The sequence below is a fragment of the Trichomycterus rosablanca genome, chromosome 9 (assembly GCF_030014385.1).
Source record: "Trichomycterus rosablanca isolate fTriRos1 chromosome 9, fTriRos1.hap1, whole genome shotgun sequence".
Taxonomy (NCBI): domain Eukaryota; kingdom Metazoa; phylum Chordata; class Actinopteri; order Siluriformes; family Trichomycteridae; genus Trichomycterus; species Trichomycterus rosablanca.
In genome coordinates this window covers 22,323,318-22,336,560 of record NC_085996.1, presented here as the reverse complement: position 1 = coordinate 22,336,560, position 13,243 = coordinate 22,323,318, and the positions used below count along the sequence as shown (strand labels likewise).

At 42.3% G+C, this 13,243-nt stretch overlaps 1 protein-coding gene across 2 annotated transcripts in view; it reads left to right on the top strand.

Moving 5' to 3' along the window:
- The window catches only part of fryl (furry homolog, like), a 217,154-nt gene that overhangs the window by 43,700 nt on the left and 160,211 nt on the right, over positions 1–13,243 (top strand). The gene's annotated exons all lie outside the window — the stretch shown is intronic.

Genomic DNA, 13,243 nt, shown 5'->3' with positions numbered 1-13,243 from the left:
CTTTTGCTTGTTTTTTCATCTTCTCACTACTCGAAAATACGACCTTAACGACTTGAGCTTACCTGTATTCACTAAAATACATTAACATACAAACCTGCATGTGAACTGTTTGTTATTACTGTGTATTGTTTTCAAGCTTGGCGCTCAGTGGCACAGCCAGTAGAAAGCTGTTTTGCCTCGTGTCTTGCGAAAGGTGCCCAGCGCACAATGCGAATCTTGTAAAAGCCGCCATTAAAGAGTTAGGTGTACAGTTAGCCAAAACGACAGTAGTAATGTTGATCGTTATAAGAGGGTTCTTCAAAAAGTTTCCGCACTTTAAAAAAACCTCTTTATTAGGAATTTCAAAAACAAATAGACCACTGAAGTCGTGCGTCATTCTGTAGTCCTCGTTATGCCCATATTTGGAGACCCGGGTCTAAGTCAGATTTCCTATGGGAAAAATGAACGGGGTTTTCAAAAAATCGACTCTTAACGCATCCTGTGCTAAATAAACGTGTTCAGAACCCTGTACGTTTTGTCCTGTGTACATTTTTCTCCTGTACATCACTGGATCCTCTGAATTACGAGGTTGTTAAAGGATCGTAATACTAATAATGCTACACAAAATCTAATGCTACTGCGCATTAATTACACGTCACTGAACTACACCAATCGAATCAACGGAACGAGCGGCTCGCTTTTGTTGAGTACAACCGAAGGCGTAACACCCGACCATCCTTGCTTTCTACTTTAATGTAGCTACCTACTAAAAATATCAACCAAAACTTGTGAATATCACTCCACAGTTACACTGGTGAATCGCGCTGCTTCGTGCGGTTATTTAAGAGGCTTATACAAGAAAAAAAAGAACAATTTAAGAGGCCTCCAGTTTAGTGACGTCAATTCAGTGCGCAGTAGCATTAGCTTACTTGTAGCAATATTCATATTTTGACTCTTTTACGACTTCATAATTCAGAGGATCCAGCGATAATAGACAGAAGAATCTCCATAAAACAAAACGTAACAGCTTTGGAACATTTTTTATGACTACAGGATGCGAGAGAGGCAATTTGCGAAATCTCCATTCATATTTCCCATTCAAAATTTCTCTTAGACCCGGGTTACCAAATATGGGTATAACAACATGGCGTGGCCTACAAAATGAAGACACGACTTCAGTGGTCTATGACATAACTTTTTTTACATAGTCACCTTCTTTTTGGTTGAGCGTAGGGCTGGCACTGATCTGACACTCTTATTGTTTTATTTCATAACAGTAATGGATTAATCGTTGTAGATGTGAGAGATCTCCAAGCCGGGACAAGATGGATACATTTGTTTATTTTTTGTTATTTAATTGTTTCATTTTTATTGTTTAGAAAGAATATTTTTTATTATTGATTTTCTTCAAGGTGTAGACTTGAGAGTTGACAGATCTAGAATTGTCCTCTGTATTTATTCCTTTAGAATATTTGTTTCACAGTCTGAGCATTGTTATTTAGATAGCTAGTTTAACCATGGTGCATTGAGACGTGTTATTATTGCTTAGTTGTTTGAGAGGAGAAATGACGGTATCAGATTGGTATCGGTATCGGCAGATACTCAATTTGCAGTATCGGTATCGGACATAAAAAAGTAGTATCGAGCCAGCCCTAGTTGATCGTGTAGCCACTGATGCACCGCTGCTTTCACATCATCACCACATGAAAATCTTCTTCCCCTTAAAGCTTCTTTGAGCGTCCAAAAAGGTGGAAATCAGATGGAGCTAAATCCGGACTATAAGCTCTCTTTTAGTCTGTCAGACATGACCAATTACTACTCCTCCCACCCTCACTGTTTCCAACCAAAATATAAAAGTGTGGAAACATTTTGAAGATCCCTCGTACATCATCCACCATTTTGCTCAAATAGTCTGTCTGTATGCGTTTGCGTATCTACGTTACAGCATTCACAGCATGGTCAGGCTGTGTGAATCACCTTTAACCAACATAGAATAAATTAGCACCAGGTATTTAAATTCACTTTGTACAGTTAGTGTCAGTGACTTGATTGTAACCCTGCAGCTTAAGCCAATAATCCTAGCACAGCAGACAGGACATCATGGACTTACTGTATTCAGCACTACTGTGTTCCACACACACACACACACTTTAACAAAAATGATGTACCTTTTTCAGCTGGTCGATTAGACATGCTAGAAACCCAGGGGCTTGAACAGACACGTATCACACTGTAGAACATGGAACTCAGAGTTTCCCCTTTATTTTAACTTTTGTTTTTTACAGACTGCTTTCTGAGCAGCTGAGGTGTAACAGGAAGTTTGATATGTGGGTGTGAGTGGTGGCATGGGGAGGCAGACTGTGGTTGTGACTGTGTGTGAGCTGGCAGGATATTGCTGGTAAATGAAAGGTGTGAACGTTAGCTGCTGAATTACAGCATTCATGCTGGGTACGTTGTCCCCGACCACTGTTTTAGGTAATGAATGTGGCCCTGAATGAGCCTGGCGTAGCGTTCACAAGTGAATGTGTGCGTGAGGGTGAGCATGTCTGTTCATGAACACATTTTTTTGCAGTCATGTAATAATTCTAGTGGCCAGAAATGCTCTGCTAGCTGAAATGTGTGTGAATGTTTTTAGGTTTTGCATAATTAGGGCAGTTTGTACACATATACTCCACTTAAGGAGTGTATCTCGGAACTGGTATTCCTATAGCTGTGTGCTTGTGGAAACTTCTGGGTCCTGGGTCCAGGGTCACTGCGATAAATAAAAACAAAATAACTAGATACCCTGATTGGCTAATGATTGGTCTTCAAATGACGACCATTGCAGAGCTTACTGGTATTCACTGGGCTGCACGGTGGCTCAGTGGGTAGCACTGTCACCTCACAGCAAGAAGGTCCTGGGTTTGATTTCCTGGTGGAGCGTTCTGGGTCCTTTCTGTGTGGAGTTTGCATGTTCTCCCTGTGTCTGTGTGGGTTTCCTCCCACAGTCCAAAAACATTTTTTAAATAAAAAAAATTTTCTCCCCCTTTGGCACTTCCAATTGCTCAACATGCTTCCTCTCTGCCTATGCCGATCCCTGCTCTGACCGAGGAGATCGAAGCTAACCCACGCCCCCTCCGACACGTGGGCAGCAAGCCGCATGCATCTCGTCACCCACACATTGACGAGTGTTGTGCCACCTAGCGTTGTGTACGGAGAGACACACCCTAAGAGCACTCCTTCCTCATCTCTGTGCAGGCGCCTCTAATCAGCCAGCAGAGGTCGTAATTGCACCAGACCCATATCCGGCTTAATCCCGCCCACCTGAACAACCGGCCAATCGTTGTTCATGTGGCTGCTCAGGCAGAGCTGCGATTCGATACGATGTAGTCTAGATCCCAGCCTGGTTGCAGCGTGTGTTTTTACCGCTGCGCCATCTGAGCGGCCAGTCCAAAAACATTGAAGTGAGGTGAATTGGAGATACAAAATTGTCCATGACTGTGTTTGACATTAAAAACTTGAACTGATGAATCTTGTGTAACCAGTAATTACCTGTTCTGTCATGAATGTAACCAAAGTGTAAAACATGATGTTAAAATTGTTTTTGGGTCCCTGCGATAAACAAAGACCAAACAGCTAGAGTCCTTGACTTTTGGATTGATCGTGCTATGGAGACTAATTTCTTTATTTCATTCATTTCATTGTTTTTAAGTTATGTTTTACCACCCCGCTCTATCCTGGTCAGGATTGTGGTGGGTCCGGCTTCGAATCACCAGGCACAATGCAGTAACACACCCCCGACAGGATGCCAATCCATTTTGGGGCCTCGTCCAGTGACATTTCTGAGTTTTGGTAGTTCCTGAATTACATGTAACCGTCTGAACATATTTCCTCTTAGCTGATGGTTTAAATGAACTTCCATGAACTTTGTACTGGCAGACAATCGTTTCTCTTCTTGAAGGTCTGTAGCACAACACCAGGGTCCTCGTGATTCTGTTTACATCGCTCGTCTCTTGGCAACATCTGGGATGAGTTGGGGCGTTCTCTGTGTGGCATGGCCTTTCAGAAACAGGCAAAAAGAGGCTTGGTTGCATTGCATTAAATTGCCTTTTGATATAACTGGGTATGTGGTGCCCTGGTTTAGGGCTGTCGCGGTGAAAGAATTTCCCCTTTTGGTATTTAGCGTGGCTCATCACCGAAAGGTTTCATGCGATATTACCGCCATTTTTTATTTTTTTTTGAAAATTACTTAATTGATCTGGATTTTAGAGCTATATAAACAAGCATTATTGTTAGGCTATAATTCTGTATATTATTGCTTTTTAATGACAAAGATGAGACAGCTTTAGGACAAATCAAATGCGTGTTAATTGTTAAATACAGAGCAGAGCAGGGATGCGCAATAAAAATGCACGGCTTTTCTCTATTAAAAAAAAAGTTTAAATTTAGCTTCTAGCCTAGGCTAGATATACACTGTGAAACACAAAAAAGCAAACTGTTTATGCTAAATATTTTAAATGCACATCTAATCGAAATATGGTAAAAATAAATAAATAAATAAATAAAATGAAACCTTTTGTTTAGAATAGAGAATAAAGTCTATAAGACCTTAAACCTGCGTTATCATGCTCGCTAGAAAAACCAACATGTTCACCTGATTTGGTTTCAGAGAGGATCTGAGTGGGGTAGCAGCAGTAAAACTCTCTCTGATGCTCGTTGCACAAATACACACGTATACTTGCATGTGACTTTAGAGAGCGCCACTATTAACCATCTATTTAGTAGGTATAATTAACAACAATATATACTACATTTTAAGTTATTATTCGTTTCAATACATTTTTATTCAATGAAAAAATACATTTAAATCATTCCAGCAAGCCAGCAAGAGAATATTTGCAGGCTGCAATGCCATATTAACCGTCATTAAGTGTTTTGCATCAATACCATTTTTTCCCAACCGAGTACGAGTACAAGTACATGTATTTTTGTACTTGCCGATACCGATACCAATACCTATTTAGAATACCGTTTTTTTTTAAACAAAAACACACGTGAGAAGTGACGAGGGGTTTATTGATACCACGTCCAAAAATGCACGTCAACAAGTAGCGAGTGATCAAAGTGTTTGTGCGCTGATGTGATGAAATCAAGGAGGAAAAATAAATGAATCTGAGTGGATTTGGCAACACGAATAGCATGGATTGTTCTGTAGTGAGTTGTAGGTTAATAAATATTTTTGCAATGTTGGTGTTTTGTTGTTATGTTTTGTAGAGAACGATCAGGTCAGAAATACTGTAAAACGTGTGTGTGCCGGTGTATTCTGATATAAACTATATTATCCCCCTGTCCCACCTGTTTACACTCCTCTCCTGCGTTTCCCCTCACACCGTATCCTGCGTTCTCATTGGCTATTCGACATGTCACTCATTCCCAGTCGCACATCTCAGATCAGATATCTGACGTGCTAGAAAACTCGATCCGGTCAGCGAGCGCTCGGCGAGCCGGTCGGATCGAGTTGTTGGATAGTTCACACTTAGCGATCGAGAGCCGAGTTTTGATCGCCAAGCGAACGCCGAGTTGCTCCCGAGCCGGCAAATCTAGCGCCGACCAGTCGCCGAGCGAAAATCAGGGCAAAAATCGTGTAGTGTGAACTAGGCATAACGCAGCAACGTGCACTAGGCACACGGTATCGGATGTTTAGTATCGGAGCCTCATTTGCGAGTACGAGTACGAGCAAATACCAGTATCGGTACTCATGCATCTCTAGTTTAAATAAAGTCTAAATTACAAGTATTTTATTGAGTGTGAACTCAATTTGATAATTAATAAACTTGCCTATAATTACTGTTGCCATTGTTTCCATCTTAAAACACAAAGCCTGACACTCGGCAGCAACGGATGCGAACAGGTGGCGGGAAAATGACGCTCTTAGCTCATTTTCATTATGAATTTATTTAACATTTATTGTGCCCGAATGTAAGCGTAAAACAAGATGGACCCTGCAACAAAAAAAAAAAAAAAAGAAAGAAAGAAAAAACGTGAACATCGCGGTGTGACGGTTGCTTGGCATTCCTTGCGGTTGGCTGGTCTATAGCGCTGTATTTCAAAATTGTGGTTAGCGCGACAGCCCTACCCTGGCTACAATTCAGTATTGCTTTATGCCCAGTCTTTCCAGGTGACACCAGACACACCACAGCCTTAATCATTATAAAGATAATACTGGAAATAAATAGATGAATGATTCTGTCTAATTCTATTTGTTCTTCTGTTGTGCTTTTTAATTGATTAGATGGTTTGTCTCATTTTACTGGTTTAAGGAGCCCAAAAAAACCCCCAGTAATCCCATTTCTGGTGTTGGCATTGGTAAAACACGCTAGCACACCAGAGCTGACATCTCAAATCTCAATTCGTTGGTTCGAATCTTAGCTCTGCTACCGGCAGGCTGGGCGCCTACACGAACAATAATCGACTTGATCGCAGGGAGGGTGCCGGATGGGATTCCTCATAACCAATGCAATTACAACCTCTGCTGACTAATTGATTCTGCCTGCACAGAGACGGGGGACAATGTGTGATCAGGGTGTGTCTCTTTGTGCGCAAAGCTGATCCACATATGGACACACCTCATGCAGGTGAAAAGATGCAGTCGGCTACTGCACACATGTCGGAGGGGGCGTGTGCTAGTCACGGCTCTCCTTGGTTAGGAGTGGAGGTCAACATCAGCGTAATGCGAAAGGATGATTGGATACGACTAGATTGGGAGGAAAATTGGGGGGAAAACCACCTCCTTGTTTCTACACACACTGTCCATTTTATCAGCTCCACCTACCATATAGAAGTACTTTGTAGCTCTACAATTACTGACTGTGGTCCATCTCTTTCTCTGCATGCTTTGTTAGCCCCCTTTCATGCTGTTCCTCAATGGTCAGGACTCTCCCAGGACCACTACAGAGTAGGTATTATTTGGGTGGTGGGTCATTCTCAGCACTGCAGTGACACTGTCATGGTGGTGGTGTGTTAGTGTGTGTTGTGCTGGTACGAGTGGATAAGACAGCAGTGCTGATGGGAGTTTTTAAACACCTCACTGTCACTGCTGGACTGAGAATAGTCCACCAACCAAAAATGACCAGCCAACAGCGCCCCGTGGACAGCGTCATGTCTAGGTCTAGAAGATGACCAACTCAAACAGCAGCAATAGATGAGCGATCGTCTCTGACTTTACATCTACAAGGTGGACCAACTAGGTAGGAGTGTCTAATAGAGTGGACAGTGAGTGAACACTGTATTTAAAAACTCCAGCAGCGCTGCTTTGTCTGATCCACTCATACCAGCACAACACACACTAACACACCACCACCATGTCAGTGTCACTGCAGTGCTGAGAATGATCCACCACCTAAATAATACCTGCTCTGTGGTGGTCCCGTGGGGGGTCCTGACCATTGAAGAACAGGGTGAAAGCAGGCTAAAAAAGTATGTAGAGAAATAGATGAACTACGGTCAGTAATTGTAGAACTACAAAGTGCTTCTATGGACAGTGAGTGTAGAAACAAGAAGGTGGTTTTATTGTTATGGCTGAGCTGTGTATAAATGCTCGGTCATCACTTTTGCTCTCCTTCACAGTTCATCTCAGTTCTTGACGTCATGTATGTTGCGGTCGAGATGCTACAGGCGAAACGACACGTCATTAGCTGTTCCTGAAACAGCACAGCAGTGACACAGGCCTGCAGTAACAGGCAGCAGTAATTATAGTTAATGAGATGTAAAGACACTGCCTAATGCTCACCACTGCTATAAATAAAACCCTGGTTCTTGTGTGGTTTTGTCTCAGCTGCTCGAGGCCTTTTCACTGTGTAAAGAAAACCAGTCACATGACTGCATTCACAAACTCTTCCATGGTGGGACTGTCGTCTGTTAGGAATGTAAGGCGAGCATAATCTGCTGGTTATTACCCAGTAAGTGTCCGGTCATCTCAGCCCTTCCTCACCGTTTTCAGACTGGAAATGCCAGAAAAACAGCACCTAAACAAGAGGTTCACGAGGTTTGTAAAATACACTGATGATCGCTGCTATCATTAACATGCTTTGCCATTGGCCAAATGCTTCAAATAGCATAACGGCATAATAGCACAACAGATCACTGCAATCGCTCTGACTAGGCAGGTTAATTATTAACCAATTAACTGACAACCAACAAGGAATTCATTGTTCGATTCATGCTCTCGGTTACAAGGTCATTTATATCACCCGGTGGGTAAGTGGGTAGCACTGTCGCCTCACAGCAAGAAGGTCCTGGGTTCGATCCCCAGGTGGGGCGGTCCGGGTCCTTTCTGTGTGGAGTTTGCATGTTCTCCCCGTGTCCACGTGGGTTTCCTCCGGGTGCTCCGGTTTCCTCCCACAGTCCATAGACGTGCAAGTGAATTGGAGATACAAAATTGTCCATGATTGTGTTTGATATAACCTTGACTGATGAATCTTGTGTAATGAGTAACTACAGTTCCTGTCATAATGTAACCGAAGTGTAAAACATGACGTTAAAATCCTAATAAACAAACAAACAAACAAACAAACAAACAGCACTTGTTCCGAATTAAAAGCGAAGATGAAATCTGACTCCGCTGAAATTCAACACTTTTGGGCTGCATTCACATGAAATGTGGCAAACCGTCTTACTTCATAGGAACCTATGACACAGCCAGCACAAAGCGGTGTCGCTTACCTTGCCACTGCACTAGCTTAAGCTTTACGCACCCTGTTATTTATTGCGTTGATGCTCGTTTTTTACAGCGTTCCACTGTGCTCAAGGTTCTGTTTAAACTTTGACCAATTTTGCTGCTGACTTTTTCAAAGCGCCACCAATGAGACCAACTGTTTATATGACAAAGTCTGAAGCGAAGCACACACGTAGCAGAGAAAAATGGATTATAACCGAGTTTGCATCATAGATAGTAATATTTTGACCTATGCAAGAGCGAAAAGCGAAGTCACTGCTGAGCTAATGTTGTTTGCAAAAGCTGCATTTCTAGCATGTTCAGTTTTATTGATAAATAAACTGGTAGCTTGCAAATTCTGGTACCGATATATTAATGCTATGTGCATTCATGACTCTGTTTTACATTACTCTCACACAAAGCCGTTTTATGGGCGGCACGGTGGCTAAGTGGGTTGCACTGTCACCTCACAGCAAGAAGCTCCTGGGTTTGATCCCCAGGTGGGGCGGTCCGGGTCCTTTCTGTGTGGAGTTTGTATGTTCTCCCCGTGTCTGTCTGTGTGGGTTTCCTCCTGGAGCTCCGGTTTCCTCTCACAGTCCAAGACGTGCAAGTGAGGTGAATTGGAGACACTAAATTGTCCACGACTGTGTTTGATATAACAGCAGATTTTGATACCCATCAACCAAAGACATTTGCTTGTGAATTGGCCCAATTCACACCCGTACTTTGACATTAAGCACGTTAGCAAATGCCTTGTGTGTGGTGTGTCATCAACTACTAGAATATAAAGTCAAATTTGCTGTCGCACCGCTTTGCTGCTTTGTTTTTACAGCTTGCCGCTGAGCAAAAATTAGGATTAAGCTTGTGATTTTAAGGTTTAAGTGTGGCATACTGGAATAAGCATTTGACCTATAGTTTGGACTTGAGCCAAAATAGAATTTTAAGTAAAATTGGGTAAAAAAAAATTGGTTTGTTCCTGAGTTTGAGCTCTCCAGTTAGAGCCCTGACTGTGCTGTGGTCCTGTAGCTTACACTGAATAAGCCATAGCTCGAAATTATCCCAAATTGGGATATTAAGAATTGGGAATTGGCAATATTTAAATTCTGATGAAAAAGCAGCTACCAGACTCAAACAATTTTGACTTGGATGACCCAGGTTTTTTTAAATTTATGCTCAGTGCAAATGGGATTTCCAAGGATCACTGTTGAAGAGTTGTCAGACACCACTCCTATGCCAACAGATTTTTGGGAGGGCTTGCTAGGAAAAAGCCTTTCTTGGCATCTATAACCATAAACATTAGCACCTGGAGTTTACTAAACACTACTGGGACTTTAACTGGAACCATGTTCTATGGTGAGATGAAACAAAAATGAATCTTTTTGGCAGCAAAAATGGGTTTGGTTAGGGCTGGACGATATGGCTAAAATTTATATCACGAAATAACTCCTAATTTCGGTCGATACGATATAATTCCGATATCGATATGAATAACACAAATGTCAGAAAAACTGCCAAGAACACCAAAATTGGATGGCTGTACCTGCAAACCTCTTTACTGGCAAGAAATACAAGCTGAATACACGACTGAATTAGTCCTTTCTCTCTTATCAGCTATTTCATCTGCTACTTTTTCAACTGTGGACAGTGGCCACGGAGCCAGACAATTTTCATAGGGGTGGCCAGACAGACCATAATAATAAGCTTTTTATTTTTTCTCATTTTCCCTGACAAGTGAAAAACTAAAATATAGCCTATAACCTTAACATTATGAGGAAGAATTTCAAAGATATTCCTTTGCAATACTTGATCATTTGATTGCAAACTTGTGTGTACTGATGAGACTCATCTGAACCCCAGAACATGCCAGTGTGAATGCATGGAAAACAAATTTTAATTTTCTTTCAAGAATATGAGTCTGACCGACACTATTAAGCCAACTCAGCATTGAAAATTTACTTTACTTTTAATAGTCTTCTACAATGCTGGGGCTTCTTAAAACGGAATATTTTCTTTTAAACAGAAGTGTTATTTAAATGCTATTAAATTGTTTTTCGAAAAAAAAACCCGCCCAATTTAGAGGAAAACCGCTTAATCTAGCAACAGCGGAACGCGCAGAGACCGTTGGTGCCTTTACTCGTAGCGCGCCACAACTACTAAGTAGTAGTAGAACTAAGTAGTGTTAGTACTCAGTAGTAGTACTTCTTCTGTAATTGTGTTGGTGGTTGACGTTTATGTTGAGTGTATTACTGCACTGTTTTGGTGGAGAACTACTTGCTTGAGGTGCGCTGTTAAATTGCGTCCCTGTGGGAACAACGGTGAGCAAAAATGCTTCCGCAAAAAAGTAACACGGGCAAAGTGGCCACCCCCTGGCTCCGCCCCTGACTGTGGATGCTCGTTCACTCACAGCTGTTGAATTTTGCCGCTAATTTCCGCTTCCAGGTAGCGGAGTGCAATCAGAGCGGTAACGCTGAGCACTGGGTTTGTGCCTGTGGCGTTCGTAATCACTGGCGTAATGTATATCGTTCGAATTTGTTTAAAAATCATATCACCGTTATTGAAACATTTTCTATCGCGACATATATCGATATCGAATTATTGTCCAGCACTAGGTTTGGTATAAAAAGGACTTACCACAGTGGGCATCAGGTTGTTTTCAGTGTATGGTGGAGGAACTGTGATGTTTAGGGTTTTTTTTCCTATAAAGGACCAGGACTTAAACTCCATAAATACCAGCACATTTCAAGTCAAAATGTGTCTCCCTTTGTCAAGTAACTGAGAGGTGGTCATTGGGTCTTCCAACAGGACAATGGTCATAATCAAATGTCACAAAAATGGTTTACTAAACACAAAATCAAGCTGCTGCCATGGTCATCTCAGTCCTCAGATATGAACCCCATACCAAACAGAGCTGAAAAGGAGAATGAACAAAAGAGGATCTGGGACCCTGGATGATCTAGAGAGATTCTGTAAAAAGGAATGATCTCAAATTTCCCGCTTTGCTCTGTATTCTGTATTCTAACCTAATAAGATGTTATAGGAGAAGACTAAGTGCTGTTTTTTTGGGCAGAGGGAGGTTGTACGAAGTATTAATTGCAGGGGTACCAATAATTGTGGCACATGGGATGTTTTTTTCTTAGAATAAAAGTACTTTATTTAAAGGTTGGGCTTTTATCGTTTTGTAGTGGGGAATTCCTTAAAACCCGTTTTACTAATCTTTACCATGTGGTGCCAATAATTGTAGAGGAGACTGTAGTTAGATTAGCTAATGGTTTTAATTACACAGTATAGCAGATAGCCTAATATAAACTAGCTAATAAAATTCATTCAAGTTAAAAAATTTATATAAAGTATCTATCTATCTATCTATCTATCTATCTATCTATCTATCTATCTATCTATCTATCTATCTATCTATCTATCTATCTATCCTTCTATCCTTCCACCCACCCACCCACCCACCCATCCATCCATCCATCCATCCATCCATCCATCCATCTATCTATCTATCTATCCTTCCATCCATCCATCCACTCATCCATCCATCTATCCATCCATCCATCCACCCTACCCACCCGCCCGCCCAAAACCCCACCCATCCATCCATCTACCCATCCATCTATCTATCCATCCATCCACCCACCCATCCACCCAAAACCCCATCCACCCATAACCCCACCCATCCACCCAAAACCCCACCCACCCATAACCCCACCCATCCACCCAAAACCCCACCCATCCTTCCATCCAACCATCCACCCATCCATCCATCCATCTACCTATCCATCCATCCATCCATCCACCCACCCACCCATCCATCCATCCATCCACAACCACCCACCCACCCATCCATCCACCCATCCATCCACCCATCCATCCACCCACTCACCCATCCACCCACCCATCCATCCATCCATCCACCCATCCATCCATCCATCCATCCATCTATCTGTCTATCTATCCATCTATCTATCTATCCTTCCACCCACCTATCCATCCATCCATCCATCCATCTATCCATCTATCTATCTATCCTTCCACCCACCCACCCATCCATCCATCCATCCACCCACCCACCCACCTATCCGTCCGTCCGTCCGTCTGTCCATCCATCCATCTATCTATCTATCCTTCCACCCACCCACCTACCCATCCATCCATCCATCTACCCATCCACCCACCTACCCATCCATCCATCCATCCATCCATCCATCTACCCATCCACCCATCCACCTACCTACCTATCCATCCATCCGTCTGTCTGTCTGTCTGTCCGTCCGTCCGTCCGTCCGTCCGTCCCTCTATCTACTTATCTATCTATTTATCTACACACACTGGTGAGGCAGCCAGTTGATATTGACTTTTGTTTTGTCTTAAAGGGCTTAAAATTTAGCAAGAAATATGCACTGTTGTCTTAAACGTATAGTTCCATTACCTTGTAGTGCTGATAAAAATGGCAAAATTTCCGAAATACTGAGACCTCGCAGTGCATGTTGATTAGCTATTAGAAAGGTTACATTAATAACAATGTACAGAGATCATCGCCCAGTCTCCTAATTCCTCATTAGCCACTGA